Source organism: Bubalus bubalis, chromosome 6, assembly GCF_019923935.1.
Source record: "Bubalus bubalis isolate 160015118507 breed Murrah chromosome 6, NDDB_SH_1, whole genome shotgun sequence".
NCBI lineage: Eukaryota > Metazoa > Chordata > Mammalia > Artiodactyla > Bovidae > Bubalus > Bubalus bubalis.
This window is the reverse complement of record NC_059162.1, coordinates 84,481,027-84,503,867: the sequence shown is the minus strand read 5'-3', so window position 1 is coordinate 84,503,867 and position 22,841 is coordinate 84,481,027. Positions and strand designations below refer to the sequence as shown.

The 22,841-nt window shown below is 40.1% G+C and overlaps 1 long non-coding RNA gene across 1 annotated transcript in view; it reads right to left on the bottom strand.

Annotated features, from left to right (window-relative positions):
• LOC123334104 overlaps positions 1–21,988 on the bottom strand; it is a 163,704-nt gene extending 141,716 nt beyond the window's left edge. The window contains exon 1 of the long non-coding RNA XR_006551877.2: positions 21,598–21,988. This is a non-coding gene — a long non-coding RNA (uncharacterized LOC123334104). The remainder of the gene's footprint in view (positions 1–21,597) is intronic.
• Positions 21,989–22,841: the final 853 nt, after the last annotated feature.

The following is a 22,841-nucleotide window of genomic DNA, read 5'->3' as shown; positions in this document are numbered from 1 at the left end:
CTCTAGATGTAAAACCTCTGAGTCTATGACTGTCTCTGAAATTCCAAGTTCTGTTAGGGTTCTTGGATTGTAAACATCACAAATAAGTTCAGTATAACATCAGACTCTGCCCCTACACCCAGATAAAAGGAATATATTAAAGGTATGAAAAAACAGAGAGTCCTAGGCAAACATTAAAAACAAAACTTTGGAAATATCAGAAACCATAGATTTTCTGTGAATCTAAGCAGAAGTGTTGTCTCTTTTAAGCACTGCTTACACAATGAGTCAGCTCCACTTTTCATCTCTCCATCCCACTCAGTATTCAAATTCCCAAGCATAATATCAGAAATGGATTAGTGTGAGCTGCCTTCTCACCTTCTGTCTGGGGATGGAAGAGTACCTTGCTGACTTTCCCAACAGGACAATACATCATAGGAGGATAATGACTCCCAGAAGGTAGAAAAGGTAATGCGCAAGCAAAAATTACTGATACCCTTTATACAAGTCAGCAATAGCATCAAAAGCTGGGTACAAATTTCCTTTGCTCGTATTTCCAATATAGCTCTATGTGGCGGCTCAGCGGTAAAGAATCTGCCTCCAGTGCAGGAGACACAGGTTTGATCCCTGGGTTGGGAAGACCCCTGGGTCAGGACGATCCCCTGGAGAAGAAAACAGCAACCCACTCCAGTATTCTTGCTTAAAAAATCCCATTGACAAAGGAGCGTACAGTCCATGGGGTCACAAAAGAGTCAGACATGACTTAGCAACTAATCAACAACAAACTCCTTTCAAATTTTCTTGGAATTATATGCATCATGCCTAAGTCACAGTCGCAGAATCTTCAAACAAACAAACAGTTTAACCTCCAAAATTCAAATGAATTCGTTAGGTCACCAAAAGATCTGGAGATTAGAAATGACAATTTTAAAATGAGATTCTCTTTTCAAGAACATTGTAAAGCAAACGCCAATAACTTGGTTTTGTTTTCATTAGACTCTATTATTTTTCAGCCGTGGGCAAATGCTTACAAAATGAGATATTACTTGAATATATGAATGCAAAATCAAGAACTCCAGCATAAAAGGTGAATAATTTATAAATGTACAAAATGAACCCAACCCTCCTCCTGTCACCACTGGCAGTGTGTATAGAAACCAAAAGCCATGTAATTTCACAGTAATTATCCAATTCCTAACTTGAGGCTTCAATATCAGCATTGAAAATTATGTATCAGTTGTACTTGGAATTGTAAGTTTTATAGTGGGATGAAATTACCATGAATTAGCAACTTGTTGGCATTTTTAAAGAGAATTTTAATATTTAGTTTTGAAATGGACATATTATAAGGTTCTGCATATGCATATTATCAAGATGCATCATATGTGCATGTGCCTTATATTTATAGTTCTGTGTTTGTATGAATCCTGGATCTATTTACCTTGCATTCGTAAACACTTGCAAAGATTGAAAAGTGTTAGTCACTCAGTCATTTCCAACTCTGCAACCCCATAAGTAGAGCCTGCCAGGCTCCTCTGTCCATGGAATTCTCCAGGCTATACTGGAGTGGGTAACCATTCTCTTCTCCAGTAGATCTTCTCGACCCAGAGACTGAACCCAGGTCTTCTGTATTGCAGGCAGAGTCTTTACCATCTGAGCCACCAGGGAAGCCCTTGCAAAGATTATGTTTTTCTATTTCAGGTATGATTCATTTTTCTAAATGTGCTTACTCTGCACAGTTGAGCTAAATAAACTAGGGAAAAAAATGTAAGGAATTACTATTACTGTCTACATCCCAGTTCTGAAAGTTGTTGGCACCTAGCTGGCAGATGGGAGAAGGCAATGGCACCCCACTCCAGTACTTTGGCCTAGAAAATCCCATGGACAGAGGAGCCTGGTAGGCTGCAGTCCATGGGGTCGCTAGAGTCGGACACAACTGAGCGACTTCACTTTCACTTTTCACTTTCATGCGTTGGAGAAGGAAATGACAACCCACTCCAGTGTTCTTGCTTGGAGAATCCCAGGGACGGGGAAGCCTGGTGGGCTGCCGTCTATGGGGTCGCACAGAGTCAGACACAACTGACGTGACTTAGCAGCAGCAGCAGCAGCAGCAGCAGCTGGCAGACAGGCCCTACTGAGGCTTCATGGGGCCTGAAGCAGAATTGACAACAAGGTACTCAACAAATGAGTTATGAAGAGATAAATGGTTGAATGAATATTAAAATGGTTCACATGAGTGTGTGAATAGCATTAAGATTCCTTTTCCAAGAAAGGGAACATCAAGAGATGTTTAGGTGATACCAAAGATGATCTAAGGTCTTTCCAAGAGGCGCTAGTGGTAAAGAACCCACCTGCCAAAGCAGGAGACATTGGAGACAAGGGTTTGATTCCTGGTTTGGGAAGATCCCCTGGAGGAGGGGATGGCAACCCCCTCCAGTATTCTTGCCTGGGAAATCCCATGAAAGAGAAGGGGCTACAGTCCATAGGATCACAGAGTTGGACACAACTAAAGTGACTAAGCATGCATGCAAAGGAGATATGGAAATAAGAGATATATTTCCAAGCTATGGTCTAGTCCAGGCCCCTATCATAGCAGTGAATTTTGGCTTAAGCTGTTTGTCTTAACGAACATTGTGCCTGATCCAACACCTCACCGTGGCATGGAAGTAGAAGAAATCAGATAAAATGGAAAACCCTACCAATACAGGCAGGATCCTTCCCCAAATCCTGGACTTTCACCTTCACTCTAAAGATGCCTCAAACTGAAAGAAAAAGAGTTTGTGTTCCTCCAGTTCCTCACTACCTCTACAAAGTGGAATCTGTCCACCTTCCCTAAGGAAAGCACAGTCACCAAGAGCAAGCATTTCCAGAAAACCTGCCATGGGTAAACACTGCTTGTGATGTGACATAAAGATGGACACAGCATTGTTCCTGCTCTCGTTGATAGGTATACATGTGTTAAAATTAGAGGAAATTACAGAAGCAGCAGTCACTAAAAGGTAGGGCAATGAAAGCAAGGTCTGCAGACAAAATTAGTCATTAGCTGGATGGGAGGTTCCTGGTGGTCCACTGGTTAAGAATCCACCTTCCAATGCAAAGGACATGGGTTCAATCCCTGGTCAAGGAACTGAGGTCCCACATGTTTCAGGGCAACTAAGTCCATGTACCACAACTACTGAGCCTGTGCTCTCTGGAGTCTCCATGCCACAGCTAGAGAGAAGTACATGTGCCACATTGAAAGGTCCCGCATCCTGCAACTAAGCCCCGACATAGCTAAAAACAAATAAATAAAACTTTTTTAAGTTACTAGCTGGATGATAAAGGTTGAGATGGTTTGTAAAAGAAGCAGAAAGGGTAACTGTGCAATCTACAAGAACCACAGTAGAATGGGTATGGACACTGAGCACCAAGAATATCAGTGTGACTTGAGAGACAGAAGCAGGGACATGATTGGAAATCAAATTCTTCACTTTTTCCTTTCAGCCAATTGTTTCTGTTTTTGGCTACTCATTAAAATAATCTGAGAAGCTTTACCAAAAAACAGGCATTTTATGGACCCTATCTCTGGAGATTGATTTAATTGGTCTGGGGTGAGGCCCAAGTACATTTGTTTATTTTATTGTTTTTTTAAGCTCTCTTGGTGATTCTAATGTACACCAGGGTTGAAAACCACTGTTTAGATCATCAGGATCCACCAGTATTACGCAACTGACATCGTTAAAAGAGGGCTGTAAATACTTACAAATATTTTGCAATCTAAGTCCCAAGTCATTGGATGTAATGCAAATAATATTTTATAAACCTTAAGTAATAGTCATTTAATTCCTCACTTTGTAGTATTCTCCTGGAAGGCGTAACAATGAAATTTGTTGCCATATGAAGAAGTGAGCTATCATCTCAAACAGTGGTTCCATTTGAAAAAGTATTGTGCTCAAATCTCATGGACATAGACATGCAAAAAAGTTTTTCTTTGAGACCTGAAAGGTGTGAGTCATAAAAGAAGATATATAGGGTTAAAGGTTTGTGTCAGCCACTCAACAACAGATCCTAAGAGACAAAGGTGCCCATGTGCTCTTGAATAAGTCTCTTTTCTTGGTTTGCTTGTAATACGTACAGCCCTCCAATGCAAATCCCAGAGAGGAAACCCCTATGGTTTGACTCTAGAGGTGGCACTTTAGTACATATTCAGGAAATATCAGAGCTCATTGGCTAGGCAATAGTGAAGTAAAGGCACTTGAGTGGGAAGATTATGGAAATAAGGGGACCAGAGGTAGGAGAGTCAGGGAATAGGAAGTGTGCTTTTGTGCATGAGAGTGCTATATGAGCAACTTTTCTTTTCTCACCATTTAAGAGGTATGAGAGTGTGACATCAGCATGATGGTGGAAGAGGAAGCCCCAGACCTTGCTCCCTGACTTAACAATACATAAAAGGCTTTTATCCTTTTATAAACAATATCCAAAAGGCTTTTATAGGTATTCCTATAAATTAGAAAGTTGCGGTATTTCAAGCAAAGCATTCTCAAAAGCAAGAATAGCTACATTGAAATGGGTAAGAAAAGGCATTTTATTTCAACCACATCACCTCCTTCCCCAAGTTGGCACAGGTTGCAATCAAGAGGAAAAGTCTAACTCATGGATTCTCTCTTGGGATAGAAAGAGAAGAGTGGAATATATGTCCAACACTCCAGCTTTGGGGGGGTCAGCTACCTGAGAAACTGTTTCTGTCTCACCTGATGTGAGGTGCTGATTAGGAACCAGAATATCTTGAGTATCTGGGCATCACAGAGAACCAAAGAGAGCTCAGCAGTTTATGACAACATCACAGAATTTGTAACACCATGAAAGAAACGAGCATAGCTCATCAGGATCAGAGGGAAACACTCTCGTGGCTTCTTTCTTGAGAGGGAAAGAAAAGTGTGGAATGTGCATCCAGCATTCAGATTTTCAAGGGGCTCACAGAGGGATTGGTTTCTTTTTTGCCTGACTCAGCACTTGTGAAACTGGCATACCCTGGACACCTGGGGACCACAGAGAACAAAAGAGAATCAAACAAAAGAGAATCAGCGATTTTTGGCAGCACCAGAAAACTTGTGATACCATAGACACCAGAGGAACAAAAAGACTACAAGCTCCAGGGAAAAAGTTGACAAACCTCTCTAATTGGCAACCCCAGGAAAGGTTTGAGAGGCCCCCAGAATCTCTAGCCATGTTGGTTAGTGAAGATCTTTCCTGTACAAAGCCAGACTATAAAGAGTGAGAGAGGCAACTGTGTTTTCAAATATGTAAAGCTCAACACAAACCTAGACAGCGTATTAAAAAGCAGAGATATCACTTTGCCAAAAAGCTTTGATGTCAATGCTATGGATTTTCCAGTAGTCATGTATGGATGTGAGAGTTGGATCAAAACGAAGGCTAAGCACTAAAGAATTGATACTTCTGACTTGTGGTGCTGGAGAAGACTCTTGAGAGTCCCTTGGACAGCAGGGAGATCAAGCCAGTCAATCCTAATGGAAATCAACCCTGAATATTCATTGGAAGGACTGATGCTGAAGCTCCAATGTTTTGGCCACCTGATGCAAAGAGCCAACTCATTGAAAAAGACCCTGATGCTGGGAAAGATTGAGGTCCAGAGGAGAAGGGGGCAGCAAAAGATGAGATGGTTAGATAAAATCAACGACTCAATGGACATAAGTTTGAGCAAACTCCAAAAGATAGTGCAGGACAGGGAAGCCTGGCATGCTGCAGTTCATGGGATCACGAAGAGTCAGACACAGCTTCATGATTAAACAGCAAAGCTCAACACAATGCACATGAAGAAACACAGAAACAAGGCCCAATCAAAGGAATAAAATCTCCAGAAACCAGGCTACAGAAACAGAAGTATACAAATTACCTGACAAAAATCTTCAAATATCCATCAAAAAGACACTCAGTGAGCTCAGGAAAATTTATTCATGAACAAAATGAGAATATCAAAAGAAAGAGAGAAAATATAAATAAAAACAAAAAGAAATTCTGAAGTTGAAGAATACAATAACTTAATAGAAAAATCCACTAGAGGGGTTCAATGTCAGCCTTGACTGAGAAGAAGGAATCGGTGAACTTGTAGACAAGTCATTTGAAATTATCCTGTTGGATGAGCAAAACATAAAAGGATAAAAAAGAATGAAGAAAGCTTAAGGGGTTTATGGGACAACACTGAGTGGAATGATATATGTATTATAGAAGTCTCAGAGAGGAAGAGAAGAAAAAAAAGAAGAAATAATGGCTTAAAAACTTCCCAATCTAGGGAAAGAAACAGACACCTGAATTTAAGAAGTGCACCTGATCTCAACTAGGATCAATCCAAAGAAATTCACAGAGACACATTACAATCAAATTGTCAAAATCAAGGAAAAAGACATAATTTTGAAAGCAGCAAGAGAAAACTGCAAGGAAGCCTTCCTAAGACTATCAACAAATTTCAAAGAAGAAATTTTAAAGGCCAGAAGGAATGGAATGATATATTTAAATTACTGAAAGAAAAAAAAATCCAACCAAGAATACTATATTCAGGAAAATTCTCTCTCAAAAAAGAAAAGTCAAGAGTTTCCCAGATAAATAATATCTGAAGTAGTTAATCACCACTAGACCTGTCTTTACAAGAAATGCTAAGTGGAGTCCTTTAAAAAGATTGCTATACAGTAACATCATAGTAATCCACTCCAGTACTATTGCCTGGAGAATCCCATGGACAGAGGAGCCTGGTAGGCTACAGTCCATGGGGTCACAAAGAGTTGGACATGACTAAGCGACTTCACATCACATTCAACTCAAACTATATGAAACTATAAAGCTCCCTGGTAAATGTATAGACAAATACAGAATATTGTAATGCTGTAATGGTGGTATTAAATCACTTTTAATATATACTGAAGGAGCTAAAAGACAAATGTATAAAAATATGACTATAAAAATATGTTAATGGATAGATATGCTATATTAAAAAGATGTTACTTGTAACATAAATAGCACAAGGGGTGGGCAAAAGAATAGAATTTTCATTTGTGAATGAAATTAAGTTGTTATCAACTTAAAATAGCCTGTTTTACATAAATCCCATGATAACCACAAAGAAAATATCTATAGAAGATACAAAAAAGAAAATAAATATGAATCACTACATACTGTTATTGAGACCTCTCTCTCTCTTTCAGTCCAATCTCCAGGTACCCCTGATCTCATCTAAGTTATCTTCATTTTATAGATAAAGAACCTGAGGCCCTGGGAAGAAAAGGGACTCAGCCAGGAATATTCAGAGAGACAGTGGCACAGCCCTGGGTAGATTCCATATCTCCTGGTTCCCAGCTTGGTATTCCTGTTAAATTTCTTGTGACTAACCTGGGAAATATGCTATGCTATGCTATGCTATGCTAAGTCGCTACAGTCGTGTCTGACTCTGTGTGACCCCACAGATGGCAGCCCACAAGGCTCCCCCGTCCCTGGGATTCTCCAGGCAAGAACACTGGAGTGGGTTGCCATTTCCTTCTCCAATGCATGAAAGTGGAAAGTGAAAGTGAAGTCGCTCAGTCGTGTCTGACTCTTAGCGACCCCATGGACTGCAGCCTACCAGGCTCCTCCAGCCATGGGATTTTCCAGGCAAGAGTACTGGAGTGGGGTGCCATTGCCTTCTCCGAACCTGGGAAATATCCAGCTAAGCAAAGAGGCAACAGAGAAGCAATCAGTTGTTGGGGAGGGGGGGGGGGTGGGGGCAGAGAGGGCAGTCATTAAAACTAATCAGCAATAGACACAGATCTCCAATTTTAACAGGTTTTTATGCACATTTGTTTCCATTATGGAAATAGTATCCATTCATTACAGGAACTTTTGAAATCGCAGACAAGAAGAAAAAGGAGAAAAATTATAATTCCACCAATTATATACACGACCATTAACACTTGAATGTGTGCTCTTTCTGTCTTTTAATGAATAGATTGTTGAGTTTTCACTGAACTACACTCTTTCTGTATGTTCGTTTTGTATCCTGCTTGTTTACAGTATTATAAGCATTTTCCATTTGCAAACATTTTCTTTCATAGCTACATAATATACTTGAGAGTAGCTGTGCCATGCTGAATGTTTTTTCTAACTTCACTATTTCAAATGACACTAAAATGAACATGTATCTGTGTATATGATAGTTGTTCCACATTTACCAAGCACTTATCTACCTTGATAGTGTACCAAGGTGAAATGATAACGTTAAAGAATTTAAGGATTTTTAAGTATTTTGGTACATAGTTCCACATCACTTATAATACATATTTTCTTGTTGTTGTTCAGTCACCCAGTCATGTCCGACTCTTCATGACCCCATAGACTGTAGCACACTAGGCATAAAAAGATGTATTTTCTTATTTTTGCACAATTATACAAACATTGTTTTCGAACTCTAGAAATATAAAGAACCCGGATATACGCAACTACTGAATATCCTGGCATATTCCTTTCCAATCTTTTTGAAAGTGTATACATATACACACATAATTACCAAATTGAGATCATTATGCTTAGGTTTGGTCTTTGGCAAAATAGTTTATGAGCTTATTTCCATGTCAAGAAATAATACTTACAGACCAAACAGATTTTAGTAATCACAGCATTTTATCCTAGTCATACAGGCATACTCTAGTTCATCCACTCCCAGTACAGCAATACCCATATCCCCAGACCCAAGTAACAGAGCACAGGCAGGGCCGCCCCTAATAGGATAATTCTCAAGGAGTCACCCTGGTTGTAGTTCTCATGAGAAGCCTCTGAAAGACTGACTCTAGAATGGGTATAGGAAGTTGCAACAAACATTTCCATAAATTAGCACTTCTGCAGAACTCAGAGTGATATTCCAACATGCTGATCACCAAGAACTGCTGTAGGTCCTGAAACTCGGTCGCTTGCTTTCATCAGAAGATGTTCACAAAATCACAGCAGTTAAGGCAGAAACTTTGGCATCAGAACATTCCAGGCCCAAGTCATGACTCTGCCTCCTACTGTCTATGTTGCTTAATTTACATAACGTCTCTAAACCTCAGTCTCCTCATATGCAAAATTGAGTGACAATGCTCGCTAACTCATAGGTTGAAATGATGATCAGACAAGACAAAGCAACAGGGTATAGTAGGCGCTCAATCAATTTCAGCTATAATTATTCTTTTTTGAGAAATTCTGGCAACACTTGTCTCTGATCCCTCACAGCTTTGTCTTCTCACTCACAAATAGGACTTTCTTTTTCCTCATTTATCTACTAACATGCAATGCCTTTTATCTGATAATTCCCAAAGCAGATATTCTGGCAATGAATATGGCATTTCACAATGTTATCATATTTGTCTTATCACAAATGCTATTAATAGCTCAAAATATTGAAATTGTCATTAATTATTTTAAATAAATAATTTTACTTCAGGCTTACTAGCGCCAGGAGCTTATATGACAGTATCTTCTTCAATCTTTACAAGCCTGTAAAGTACTTTTATGACCATTTTTCAAGTTAGTAGGCTAACATAGAAGCAGTTTAAGAAATTCGCTGAAGGTCACACTTAGATGTTGAAGACTCAGGATTTGAATCCAAGCCTGTTGGACTTCAAATCCTAAGCCCCATTCACTTGGCCAGGGGTCAGCAAAGTTTTTTCTGTAAAGAGCCACATAGTAAATATTTTAGACTTTACAGACTATATGGTCTCCATCATAACTACCCTCCTCTACCAGTGTAGCATGGGAGCAGCCACAAACAGCACAGAACCTTTTGGACGCTGACATTTTAATTTCATATCATTTCTGACCAAGTGCTCAGATGGGAGAGCGTCTTTGAGATGAAAATATAGGGACTAAGAAACATCAGTTTTTCATTTCATTGCTTCCCACTTTCCCCATCCAAATTCTCTTCTCTGGTGGTCCAAGACTCCAGGGAGATGTCAACACATTATTCTACCAAGAAGCTCCTTGGAGGTACAGTGATCTGATTGCATGGGTTTAGTGTCACTCTGCAAATAGCTCTTTCATTCATTTCCTGAACCTTTGTATATGACGAGAAAGACGCCAGTCACTGGAGAGAAAGCCAAGAAATGCCCACCATTGTTCTCATTGCCTTGGCTTCCTTTCCCTGCCCACTGTTACATCTCCATGGGAGAAGGTGCTCCTACATGTGACCTTGCAAGAGCTTGTCTCTGATCCCTCACAGATTTATCTTCTCACTCACAAATATGACTTTCTCTTTCTGTATTTATCTATTAACGGACAATCCTTTGTAAATTGGTAATTCCCAAAGCAATCATTCTGGTAATGAATATGGCAGTTCACAGTGTTCGTTTAAAGACATGTAGCTCTCTTAAAAAGAAGAGGTGTATTGGGTATATTCTGTTCAAATAATGCATGAAGCGTTCTCCCTGCCATTTGGGAAATAAATAAAAGCTATGGACTGGGACTCATGAACTCCATGCCCAAGTCTGCCACTAACTTGGCAGGTGTCCTTAAGAAAGCCATTTGACTTCTCTAAGCTCAGTTAGCTCCTGTGGCATACCGTCTAGATACCCTGCAGCTACTGGGAACATTGGAAGTTGACAATTCTCAGCTAAAAGCCCCTCTGGATTTTGTCTTGGCTGAAATATTCATGTAGCCCAAAGCTTCATTTAATGATTGTTTGGTCATTGCAAGAGTACAAAGGTCTGGTCCCCTTGATCAATTTGGTACAGTTCTGCAGGGAGATCCCAGCTTCAGGGTTCCCTGTAGGATTAGCTACACCTTTGCTGAAACTGCATGGATTTTTAACTCCTCCCTCTGCCCAGGTCTCCTTTTCCTTCCCTTCAGGTGTTGATCCTGAAAGCCTCCCCAATAAAATTCTTGCACATAAATCTCCACTAAGCCTTACCAAAGAGTCAAAGTTTGCCACCCACCTGGGACACTCGTCCTTCCCTTTCCCATCAACCCAATAAGCAGGCTGTGCTAGATGCCTCCATTTCTGTCCATAAATAGGAACTAAGCATGGCGGCCCAACTGCCAGGTGTATAATATAATCAGCAGAGGCAGCAGTGGCTGGGTCTCATGTGCCTCTGAATCCAGCTGTAATTCTGAATTACAGAATCCAGGACACAGCTCTTCAAATGCTATGAAACAAGTGGTTCAGTGGCAACAGAGGCACTAAATATTAGGACCTCTGGGTTGGAGCCCTGTCTCTGCCACTAACTTGCTGCATGACTCCAGGTGATTCTCTCTGCTGGGTCTCATTTTCTTAATCTACCAAATAAGAGGCTTTGTCATTCCCTTAACTTTAAACAAATTTATGGCATCTCTGCTTTGAAGAGAAAAAAATTTATTTTTTGGAAAAATCAGTCTCTCATTCAATATCATACAAAAGCACACACTAGGTGCCCAATTGTTCATGACACTGTCTGGTGCCTTATGCAGGGCTGGTTCTCAGAACCCTGTGGCCTGAGCTGAATGATGTGAATAAAGAGTCACAACCCTGCCAAAGAGGCAGCCTCCCTGGATTCAACATGCTACTCAACCACAAAGGAGAAACCCGCTGGAGGTTCACTCTTCAATACATGAGATTGTCATGTATTCAGGGGATAACTAGAAAGGAATGGAAACTAATGGACGTAGAGTACCTGCTAAGTTCCTTTCACTGACTTTCATCTTTTTACATAGTTAATTTCATTCCAGCAATATTACCTGAAAGTAAGCCTTTGCCCTCTCCACGTTACCGATGAAGCCTATAGAGAACGCACTACAAACCAGGGTCATGCATGGAGAATGTGGAAGAATGACGGCTAGAAGCCACCATAGTTTCACTCCACTGTAACAGAGGTGCCTGCTCCATTGTCTCCTCCACTAGAGTTGGGAGACTCCTTGATGGCAGGTCCCACATGTATCTTATTTGTATCCTGACCAACTAGCACAGTGGTAAGCATTTGTTGTTACTAAACTCATATGTATGACATTAATTAATTAAGGCCTCCTGACTTCTTTTGCTATCGTTATCATACCAGCGCACAATCAGTCTTGCTTCTTTACCTCAAAATTTCTATAAAAATGATCAATCTTGAGACAAAAGATCAATCCCGACTCACAAGAATGTAACTTATTACAGTCTGCCAGCTTACATGGGGACACCAGTCACTTGTCCACTTGAGGAGTCCATGGCTGGCTAACTAGTCTCCGCTCTGTTTACTTGCATAAGACTGGCTCACTTGGGCCAGCCAAGCGAGGGCTTCCATTGATTTTTACTAAAAAGCCATTATGCTTCTGAAAGCTGTTGCATTTTAAGATGGTTTAAATGCATCCATCTTGTCATTTTTAACCATGCCCACAAAAAGCATCCTAAAGATACTTGATCATTCCATTAGACTAAATGAGGCCAATGTATATGCTGCTGCCGCAGAGGTTATCATGCTTAATAAAACATACTTTATAAACCCCGTGAAGGCTATAATTAAATTGACAAGAAGCCTTCCGCACAACTTGAACAAAGGGTGCCTGAATGGTGTGTGTGTGTGTGGGTGTGTGTTTTGTGAGTGCTTGTGTGTATTGTAAAGTCCTGTTCCATAAGGATTATAGCTCCCCTGCTGTTTGGAAAAGATAATTTCACTTGTAACACTAATAACTTGAGCAGGGGAGAAGCTGGCCTGGTGAATGGAATGCACTTCACTGCACATCTTGGCTCAGCTAGAAATCGGAAACAGATGGTCCTTGCGGCTGGTTTCCCACTCGAGCCCGCTCACTGCCAGCCTGTGGCCTTCAGTGAGCTGCTGCTGGCAGTCTGTGACTTGAACATAGTAGGACAGTGGCAAAAGAAATCAAATCTTTTCCAATGAGCAGCAAGTTATAATGAAATTTGACAGATCTGACATTCTATACCCAACATCTAGTTGGAATATATTAACCTTTTAGTTTTCTTAAGCGCCTTGCATAGAAGTTGTGAATATACTTATTAGAGGGTTGGGTTGTGTGCATGTTTTTCCTTTCCTTTTTTTTTTTTTTCCTTTTTAACAGGGGGCAGAGGGTTTAGTCCAATCTTGGGTGGCAGCTGGTTGACAGAAAATGCAGAGAAAATAAAAGAGAATTTCTAAATGGCAGTGAAGAACAAGAACTGCCACTAAACCCAGTTCTTCACGGGGCACAGGCGGGTGAGTTTCTGCTGAAAAAAAATATCAATATTTATCTTGAGCAAAAAAAATGCATATCCTAGATCAAAAATCTGGACAATCTCTGGGCATATTATTAAAATGGATGGGGCTGTCTGGACCCCCTGGCATTTTCTTCAATTCTGCCCTTTTCAGCTTTGCGGCATTTGCTTCTGCCATACGGTGAGAAAACCATGCCAGGTGACTTGGGACACTGTTTTATTTTGGCTTTTTTTTTAAGTCCCCACACTCATGCCTAGTAATATGAGTACCTGTGCAAAAGACTTTGATACTTTCATCATAAAGGGCTAAATCTCCCACCAGAGACTTTGGCATTTTTCTAGGCTTCAGCAGAACTAGACTGTCTATCCTTTTGTGTAGATTCTTCCTCTGGTTCCAAAGCTTACACGTGAGTGACATTTTTATTTTCACTGTTAGACAGTGACGTCCTGAACATCATTTTAGGATTTTCCACCTGATTAAAGTTAGAAAAGACCTTCCTTAGCTAAGTCGTTTCAGTCATGTCTGACTCTGTGTGACCCCATAGACGGCAGCCCACCAGGCTCCCCCGTCCCTGGGATTCTCCAGGCAAGAACACTGGAGTGGGTTGCCATTTCCTTCTCCAAAGCAGGAAAGTGAAAAGTGAAAGTGCAGTCGCTCAGTTGTGTCCGACTCTTCTCGACCCCATGGACTGCAGCCTACCAGGCTCCTCCGTCCATGGGAGCTTCCAGGCAAGAGTACTGGAGTGGGGTGCCATTGCCTTCTCCGAGACCTTCCTTAGCTATAGATAATCTCTCTTCCACACGAGCTTTTTTTCAAGTCTTAGATACCCATTGCCCTAAACTGAACTTCAGTTTCAGCAACAGGGTACATTTCTAATTTCATTATTTTCAAACATTTGGAGAGTTGTTTCATTAAGCTCAACAACCAATGATACAAAAGAAATTTTTTAAAATCTTCTGAGAGCTAGCTAACTAGAACAGGAAAAGCATGGGCTTTCTTGTCAAGTAAGTCCCAGGCTGTCTCAGCTCTTCAAACTTTCGTATGTGTCATTAGGCAAGGCTTTTACCTTTTGGATCTTGACCTGCAAATTGAAAATAATACTAACCTTCTAGGCTGTTATAGAGCTTAAATGGTATATCACACCTGAAAGTACCTCAACAAGCACTTAGCAGGTGCTGAGTGCTTTCATGGTTTGGAGGTAGCCCTAGCCTGGCGAAGCTCTGGAGTCATAATTTCTAGCCTTGAATACTTCTTCCATCTCCAGCTCCAGGACCCAAAACAAGTTGCTTCAACTCTTAGAGCCTGTTTTCTTGCTTTTAAAATAGGGTTAGTAATAGATCCAACCTCATAGGACCTATCTGAAAAGAAAAATCTTACAATGGTGCCTAGCTAAGAGGAAGCACTCAATGTTAGCTATTGCATGCAAAATCAAGTTGCTCTTCTAAGTTTCAAATTTCTAATAGCCCTAGAAACAAAGCTTCAAAAGGAAAAAAAAGGTAGTTGCCAACATTGCAAAAGTTTCTACTAAATGACTGAATGAATGAATAAATGAATGACCTGTGTTCATTAAAGACAAATAAGAGTATAATCTGTCTCTGCGAGTACCAATGGATGATACAGATAAGGAAGGCAACAGAAATTCAAAGGTGCTAGACATCACTGCAGACTGGGGTCTTGAAGAAGGGTGTTAACTAGTAAAGGCAGATGTTGTACTAGAATGGTCAGTAGTTCAAACCAAGGTAAATGAAAAGGCTCTTAAAATATGAGATGAATGCAAATTTCAAATCAGCTAATGTTCTGTGCCTTTTTACCATCTTTCTCTCACTATTTAAGGTGCCCCTACTGTCTGTCCATCATAGAGTTTGACCTCATAGCTACTGAGATAAACAAGACACGGGCCTTGCCCTCAAGCATCTCAAGGTTCAGGAGGGAAGGCTGACTGGGAGGCAGATGGTTCCAGAAAAGGGTGCTAAGAGCTGAATGGAGCAAGGCACAGATTTTTATGGAAGCACAGAATGAAGGGACCTAACCCAGTCTCACAGGGCAGAACCAGAAGCAGAAAGAAAGGGGTTTCCCTCCACAAAGAAATAATAGTAACAAAACATCAATAACAAAATAATAATTTCGCTTGAAAACTTGTTACATATCAGGAACTATTGACTTTATGCATATTTTGCAACTAACTTTATATATATATGTGTGTGTGTGTGTATGTATTTAATAACAATTGCTATCTTCATTTTTCTGATCAGGGCTCAGAGAATCAGAGATGTTAAGTAACCTGGGAGTGGTCACACAGTAACTAACCAAGCCAGCATATGGGCAATTGGGCTTCAGAAATTGTCTTTCCAATGACTCTGCTATCCAGCCTCTGAAAATCATTAATATTCCATTTCATGTTGACTTTTAGCAGCATACAACAAAAACCAAAAACTCGCCTTGGTATTGCACACCTGTTGGCAGTGAAGTCTTCAAAGTCTTCACCCAAATGAACTGCAGTAAACACACAGATGGGAATGTCCCAGTCCCTCAGTCCAGCTTCTTCCATTCAACCAAGGCAGGTGGGTAGCTGACTTGGTAGCATTGGCCACAGACCGCCAGAAAGAGGCTGGAAAGTGACTTATTCTTTGCCCCGGGGGGCTCTTGTTATGAGAAAACGATTCCTGTTCTAATGTTCCCCCATAGTCAGTCAGGCCATACTCCTCATCTATGCCCAGCAGTTTAACCCACCATTTGACTTCATAGCTAAGGGGATTTCTACTTCTTAGAAAACACGTTCCAAGGAAGTCAGTTCGTTCCAGTCCGGATGGGCTCATTTCTTGACAAGAGTGCTGTTTTTGCCTCAGATTCATTCACGTGCAGTAGGAAGAAGTATTCAAATGACACGAGTTAAATTCAAAACATGTAGCCACTTTCTGTTAAATTTTTTTCTGACTGAAAGCAAACCATTTAGATGTTTGTTTCCAAAAAGGCATCTGTCAGCAATCAAAGGGGAAAAATGCATAAAGCAAATGCAATTGTTTGGAGTAGCATTTCCTGGATCATGTTAAATGCTTGAATTGCTCCCCATTATGCTCACCAAATAATTTTATTTCCCACAATAATTGCAATATTTAACATGTTTTATTTAATCTTGTTTTAAGGCTATTAACAACAGGCCACACTGTGAAAAGACTGATTGCTATATGGGAAAGGACAGTTTCCACCAGCCTCTTAGAGAACAATGATAAAGTTAAATGCACCTAATTGTTTTGGATTTAAAACACTATTATCCAATAATATTTCTCATTTCTTTGTTCAAAACTACTTTGCCATCTCCTGTAAAATCCTCCCGGGTATTCCATCATTCACAGAGTGAAATGTGGACTCCAGTTTACCTTATGCCCCATTCATTCATAAACAACGTGTGTGCGTGGGGTGTTCTGAGTCTCAGAAATGCAGCTACTCAGATCAGAGACACCTTCAACTTCAGAGTCTGCTGCGGGACAAATTTAGAAATTGTACCCATGAACCTGGACCCACGAATCCAAAATACCCTCGTGCCTTTGTGCTCTAGAAGAAGGCTGAGCAGATTCTAAAGCAAGGGAACTTTGGTTTTGTCTGCTTATCAGAGGAAGCTGGAAAGGATGAGATGGAACAAGAGGTTGATTCAAAGGCAGAATGCTACTTCATTTCTTTTTTCCCTTTTATTTCTGGTTTATGCTATTTTACATTTATACAGAATTTTCAACTCTTTTCCTATTTCGTTCTCCAAATGGTAAGCTGAAGAAAGACTAGGTCATTTTAATGATGTTGCAGTTATACAAGGTAACAACTGATTTGACTGGCAAGGTCCATTTGCTGTGGACACCTAAAGTAACTTAGTGTTTCCTGTGCTACCGACTCTCTTTCTCAACAGAGAGGTGACACCAAAATAATAAAGACCACAAAATGCTTCTAAGAGTAATGGCAATATCCATATTTGATAACCATTTCCAATACCACCTCCTACACTCATTTGGAGAAATCCCATTAAATGAGGGATGAGAAAGGGGGAAAATGCCATATTTACTATATTTGTGGTTCGTTCTGCAAGAAGCAGTCTGTAGATCGTGCTTTAAATGCTAAAACATTTCAGGTGCAACCGGATAAAATTTGCTTTGCCGGAATTATGTTTGTCAAAGCAGCCATTTTGCTGATGCTAAGTGGTTAAAATAACATCAACTAAGGAAGAGGTCAGAAATAGGAAAACAAAAGCCACCAAAATTTCACCTCTTTGGAACTGATACTGTGCCTGAATAAGTTCATCTAAATATTATTCAGTTGAAAACGTGACTAGAAAAAAATCTGTTGGATAGTTTGGCTGTAAATGCACAACTTTTCAAATAATCACAGTTCAGTTACCCTGAAAAATACCGGAGATAAATTCTCCCATGCTCCGGAGTGCCTATACAGGAGACCTGGGGTATAAAGAATTATAATATCACTGCTAGTTTCTCAGAGATGAGCAAATCATTTGTATTTAGGAAAAAAAAATGGGATGTGCTTGGTACATGATTCTTATAAAGGTATTTCTGCAGTTCCTAATTTCACACAGTTAGCAAGAATAAAATAAAACAAATCCAAGACATCCTTTCTATTTCTTTCTCCCATCTTAGTCCTAAAGTTAAATGACTTGAAATTCAGCAGTTTCTTGGAGGTCTCAGTTAAATTTAAAAAAATTATTTTTACAGCCATTCTTATTGGTAGGTCTGTGTGGTGGTTTATTTTTCCTGCTAAAGAAAGGATGTGTGGCTAAAAATCCCTGCGAAGAAGATGGCTTGGTTACAGTAAGGAAATCAGATGCAATTTTCCCTGAATAAGGACGTCCTCAGTCAAGTTTAGCCTGAATTGTGTTAACCTGGGTTGAAAATAACTGAATCACTTTATTAACAAACAATGGAAAAGCCCAGAATTAACTTTTGTTTATAAAAAGGTACACCCAAAGATAGACATAGTACCTAACCTGGATGAGAACTTGTGAAATATCAGTACTGTATTTCCTCCCAGAAAAACACACACGTAAATACAACACCAGCAGAACCAAAAAGCAAGGGACCTGAATGTTGTCCTCTCCTGTTTTTGTTCCTTCACAACCAAATCAACTGATGAATCATTTTTTAAAAATAAGGTAAGTAAGGAAAAATATTCTTTCCCAGACTTTTTTTTATTCCTTGGAAAACCTGTTCAGCTGTCCACAGATTTAGTTTTAGACTTTTTGCTTTGCTTCCAACAAGATGTGTAAGACAAGAAAACTGAACTAAACACTTTTTTAAATGCACAGCTCACGTTCTTGAGAAAAGTGGCTGTGAAAAACAGATACTGAATCAGACTTAAAGTCGAAGAAGGGGGGGCGGTGTAGAAAGAAAAAAAAAGCCCAAAACATCGCATGATAGTCTCTAAGCAGTTCCATCTGTCAAGCAGAAATTTTAGGCTAATAGCCTGTGGCGATCCCTCCGCAGTCCACTACCTGCCTTTGTCCTATTAAATCTCTTTATTCTCCTTAAAAAAAAAAAAAAAAAAAAAAAGAGGGGGGATTGGTTGTTGGAAGGAAAGGAAAAACCTTGCAGACCAAAATCATCTGAGTGATGAAGCCCTAATTTTAACCGCCTCGCTTTGATGTGTTGCAGTGGGTTCTTGTTTTTTAAAAAGGAGAGAGAAGACAGTGCTAGGAGCAGAAGAGTTTTCATCTCCACTTCACCTTGCCACTGGGTCTGTGAGAGATTGGTTCATTGTCAAGGAGATTTTTTTTTTTACCCATGATTCCATATGGTATGGACCGGACTACATGTTGCCCCACATGCCACTGCAAATGTTTTCTCAATTAGGTGTCTTATCTCCCGTGAGTTAGCATCAGATGAAGCTTGCTGACAGCGTAATGGCAGGGAAAGCTTCCGACGGCTCCATCAAATGGCAGCTCTGCTACGACATCTCGGCCAGAACTTGGTGGATGGTGAGTTGGCAGCCGGGGCTGCTTTTTTTTTTTTTTTTTTTTCCCTTTTCTATTTTCCCTCCCTCTTTGACAAAATGTCCCAGACCTCACATTCATCAAATTCACATTTGATTTTTTTCACACTCTTCAGTGAGGCAGCCTCACACTGCTCCCTCCTGCCATCCTCTCTCTGCCACTCTGAGACTTGAGTTCCCAGGAAGGCTTGTCCTGCTTTTCCACAGGACAGTGAATGGGAGTCGTTGTGTTTCAGTTTTTTTGCTTGTTTGTTTTTATTTTTTATAAGAGAATATCAGAAGTTTTAAGGTAGAGGCGGATATTTTAGCCAAGTCGACCTTGGGGTTTAAAAAAAAGAGAGACATTTGTCCTGGCCCTCAGGTTTTAGTCCCTCTGTCTAGCTTTACATCCTCTTTACTTTTGTTTTCAGGGACTCCGGGGTGTGTGGTTTTTCCATGACTGTGGTATTTTTTGAGGACGCATGTTGGGTGCTGGGAGAAGCTAACCCTGGGTGAGTTCGGCTGTTTGACCCATTAATTGGATGGCCTGAAGTCACCTGTGGGAGACCTCTGGGTCCCCACTCCCTGTTTTCCATCCGGGACCCACAGCCCTCATTTAACTTTCCCCCATTTGTTTATGTCAAAGCAGGTCTTCAGTCTCTCAGAAACTCTAGCGCTGAGTGGGAAAGACTCGCACACCCTGTCTTTTCAAAATTCTGGGTCCAAATAAAGTTTTAGTAAAAGTTCCACCCTGCAGCCGCAGAATGAGTTAACTCACATGTCACGGTCAAGCAGGCCAGACAACCTTTGACATCCTGGATCTATAAGAGGTAGAACAAGTTGGGAGGATGCACAATAGCTTATTGTCACGGGAGATGCAACTCCGGTGCGGAAGAAAGTCCTCAAATCATTACCGCCCTCGTTAGGGTGGTGTCCGTTAAGGATTAATTCGTTAGCAGCGCATTTCTAGTTTTCCGTAATTATTATTCTTGCGGCAAGCGTGAATTCTTCCAGGGAGTGAAAAAAAAGTTTGCTGCCAGGACAATGAATGTATTATCCGTTCCTAACTGGACCGTGAACTTCAGCTCATTTCACATAGATATCGGTTTAAGAAAAAAAAAAAAAAAAATGAGAGGGAGAGAGAGGAAGAGAGTGGTGTTGGAGGGGGCTGGCGAATGGAATTACAAGACGGGACAAGTTGGTTTCATTGTATGCTGTCCGGGAAGAGTTCTCCTTTCCTCTTCCTGGACCAGTGGTGGTATCATTTTGGCATGTTTTAGGAATTCTGAGGACTGAGAGACTATTAAAAGTGAGCTTCTGCAGGATTCTATTCGGCTGCTTCTTGGGGTGCAGCAGGATGTGCATTCTAAGGACTCTTGAGTTAAGGTGGTTGTGGGTATGTGTTTGAACTTGCAATTTCTTAACTAGACCTTAGAAACTTTACCAGTGATTTCAGGACAGTGTTACTCGCCGCTTTTGGTTAATTAGACTAGCAGTAGGCTATTCACTTCCATCCTGAACTTTTATTCAGGGCACTTGTTTTCCCATAAGAGTTTCTGCCAGCAAGAACAAGGTTTGCTTGTATGCAGTGATGTTGTCTATTGCTTTCGCCTTATACAGCTTGTTAAACACTAGAAATGAACATACTGATTGGTTTAGCTATTATTTTCTAAGCTAAGTTGTAAGTTTAAAAAAAAAACTGTACGCTGATGTCATATTCTGGGTGACATTCTACTTCCTTGTATTTCAAGAGTTCATAGATTTTATAGACTGTTACTTTTTATGGCAAATTGTGTCATCTTTTTTTTTTCTTTCTTGCAAAGATCACCAAATGCTCCTCTTTTTGTAACTCGGAAAACTGTCATTTCTTTTATGTAAAGTTTACTTGGAAGTTGCTTTTCATTTAAAATTATTTTACAGATGTTTTACCGCCGGGAATATAAAATATAAAAGTGGTGGAAACATTTAGCAATGCAGTCGACTAAAAATAAACAATGCTGTAAGCTCACATGCTGCTGTTTAGGCTGTATACTACAGGAAGTTTCTCCACTTCAGTCCTTGTAGATCTTTGCTTTGAAAAGGAGTGAGAAATCAGAGTGCTCTTTAAAGAACTTGTAGAAGCTACCATAGAGAATAAATCGATTTTTATTTCCCTCAAAGATGACCACAGACCACAGTGTTTTAGATCTGCCTATTCCAAATAATTCTAATGTAAACTTCCCATTACTGATGGGAAATTGAGGACTTTGGTGTCGGGAGGGAGAGGATTAATTAAAACAAATTTTGCATTTTCTCTTAGCTCTTATCTTTCCTTGAATAGCATTCACTTCCTCTCCCTCCACACCCCTTCGTCACCCCAAACAATTTTTCCCAACTCAAAAAAAAAAAAAAAAAAGAAATTTTTAGACATGCCCCTAGCTGATATGCTTCTTTAACCAAAGAACAGTACAAGATCTGAGTTTCGCACTAAAGGCAAATAAAGCTTTAAAATTACCTCATGCGTCATCTGGCTGCACAGACTCCAGGCTGCATAGTGGGAACCTCCGGCTTGGTCCTCCCAGCATACAAAGGCAACTCAGTGAATGCCCCCTCCGCCCGTGGAGGCTCGGCCTCAGCTGCCAGCACCGGGATATGCAATTTTGCTTTTTAATGAATCGTAAACAATTTGTATGGCAAATGAGTTTGTTTGTTTTAGTTTGGGGGCATATGTTGGACCAGGTTGTAGACATCCATTACCTACTCCAAATTTTGGGGGTGAGAATGGAGAGAGAGCCTCGGATCATTTTTATTTTTCTAAATAATAAAGACCCTACTAGAATGAAAGAAACCAGTTAATCAAAGACTGAGAGTAACAACCTCTCATCTTTCCTCTCTCTCCCTCTCCATCCCCACCCCCTCTCCTAATGTACCCTGGCTTACAGTAGGGTTTTAACTTCACTTTTTGATAACTAATTGGAGAGCAGTTGACTAAATTAATCAGGGGCTTTTTGAAGTACAAATTTTAGCTTTGTCTTTATAAAGCTACTTTTGTCTGAGAAACAAGTGTTTTAAAATGAGAAATACTGAGAAGTGCCTTCTCTGTATTCAATCACTTTTTTTTTTTTTGCTGACGCTAATGTCTTGAAGGACGTAGGGTATAAGAAATGCTAAATACACTTTCGTTATCAAAATGAAATAAGAAATGGGTCTTGATATGCAAAAGTCAAATGAAAACTTTTATTCCAACCCAAGAAGTTGTAAACAACTTAGAAGTTAACAAGCGACCAGGGTTCAAGCATGTACATTTTAACAGTAATTACCTTTGGCGCTGCCACTTATGAGAAATCTTTTGATATCTGAGTCACTTCTCTAATGCTTTAATCATGCAAATCAAGACATAGATATTACGTATCAACTTAATCTAGCTATGTTGTGACATCTCTATTTGAAACCTTCCGGTATAAAACTCCGGAAAACCCTTGTGAAATTTTCCTTCACTCCCAATGATATGGAAGTGCCCTGAATGTCTGTATATGCTTCAGAATATAATTCTAACCAACGGAGTTACCTTCATTCTACCTTCTTGGCATTAAAGTAAAGGCAGAATAAACCTTCTCCTCTTCCTAATGATTAGCTGATAACAAGATACTATAGCATTATTTTTATGTGAACTACAAATTTGTCTTGCTTCTATGATCAAATTTAAAACCTCACGGTGACTATTAAATGAAGGCTGTTGAATCATGCTGCCTCTCCCTC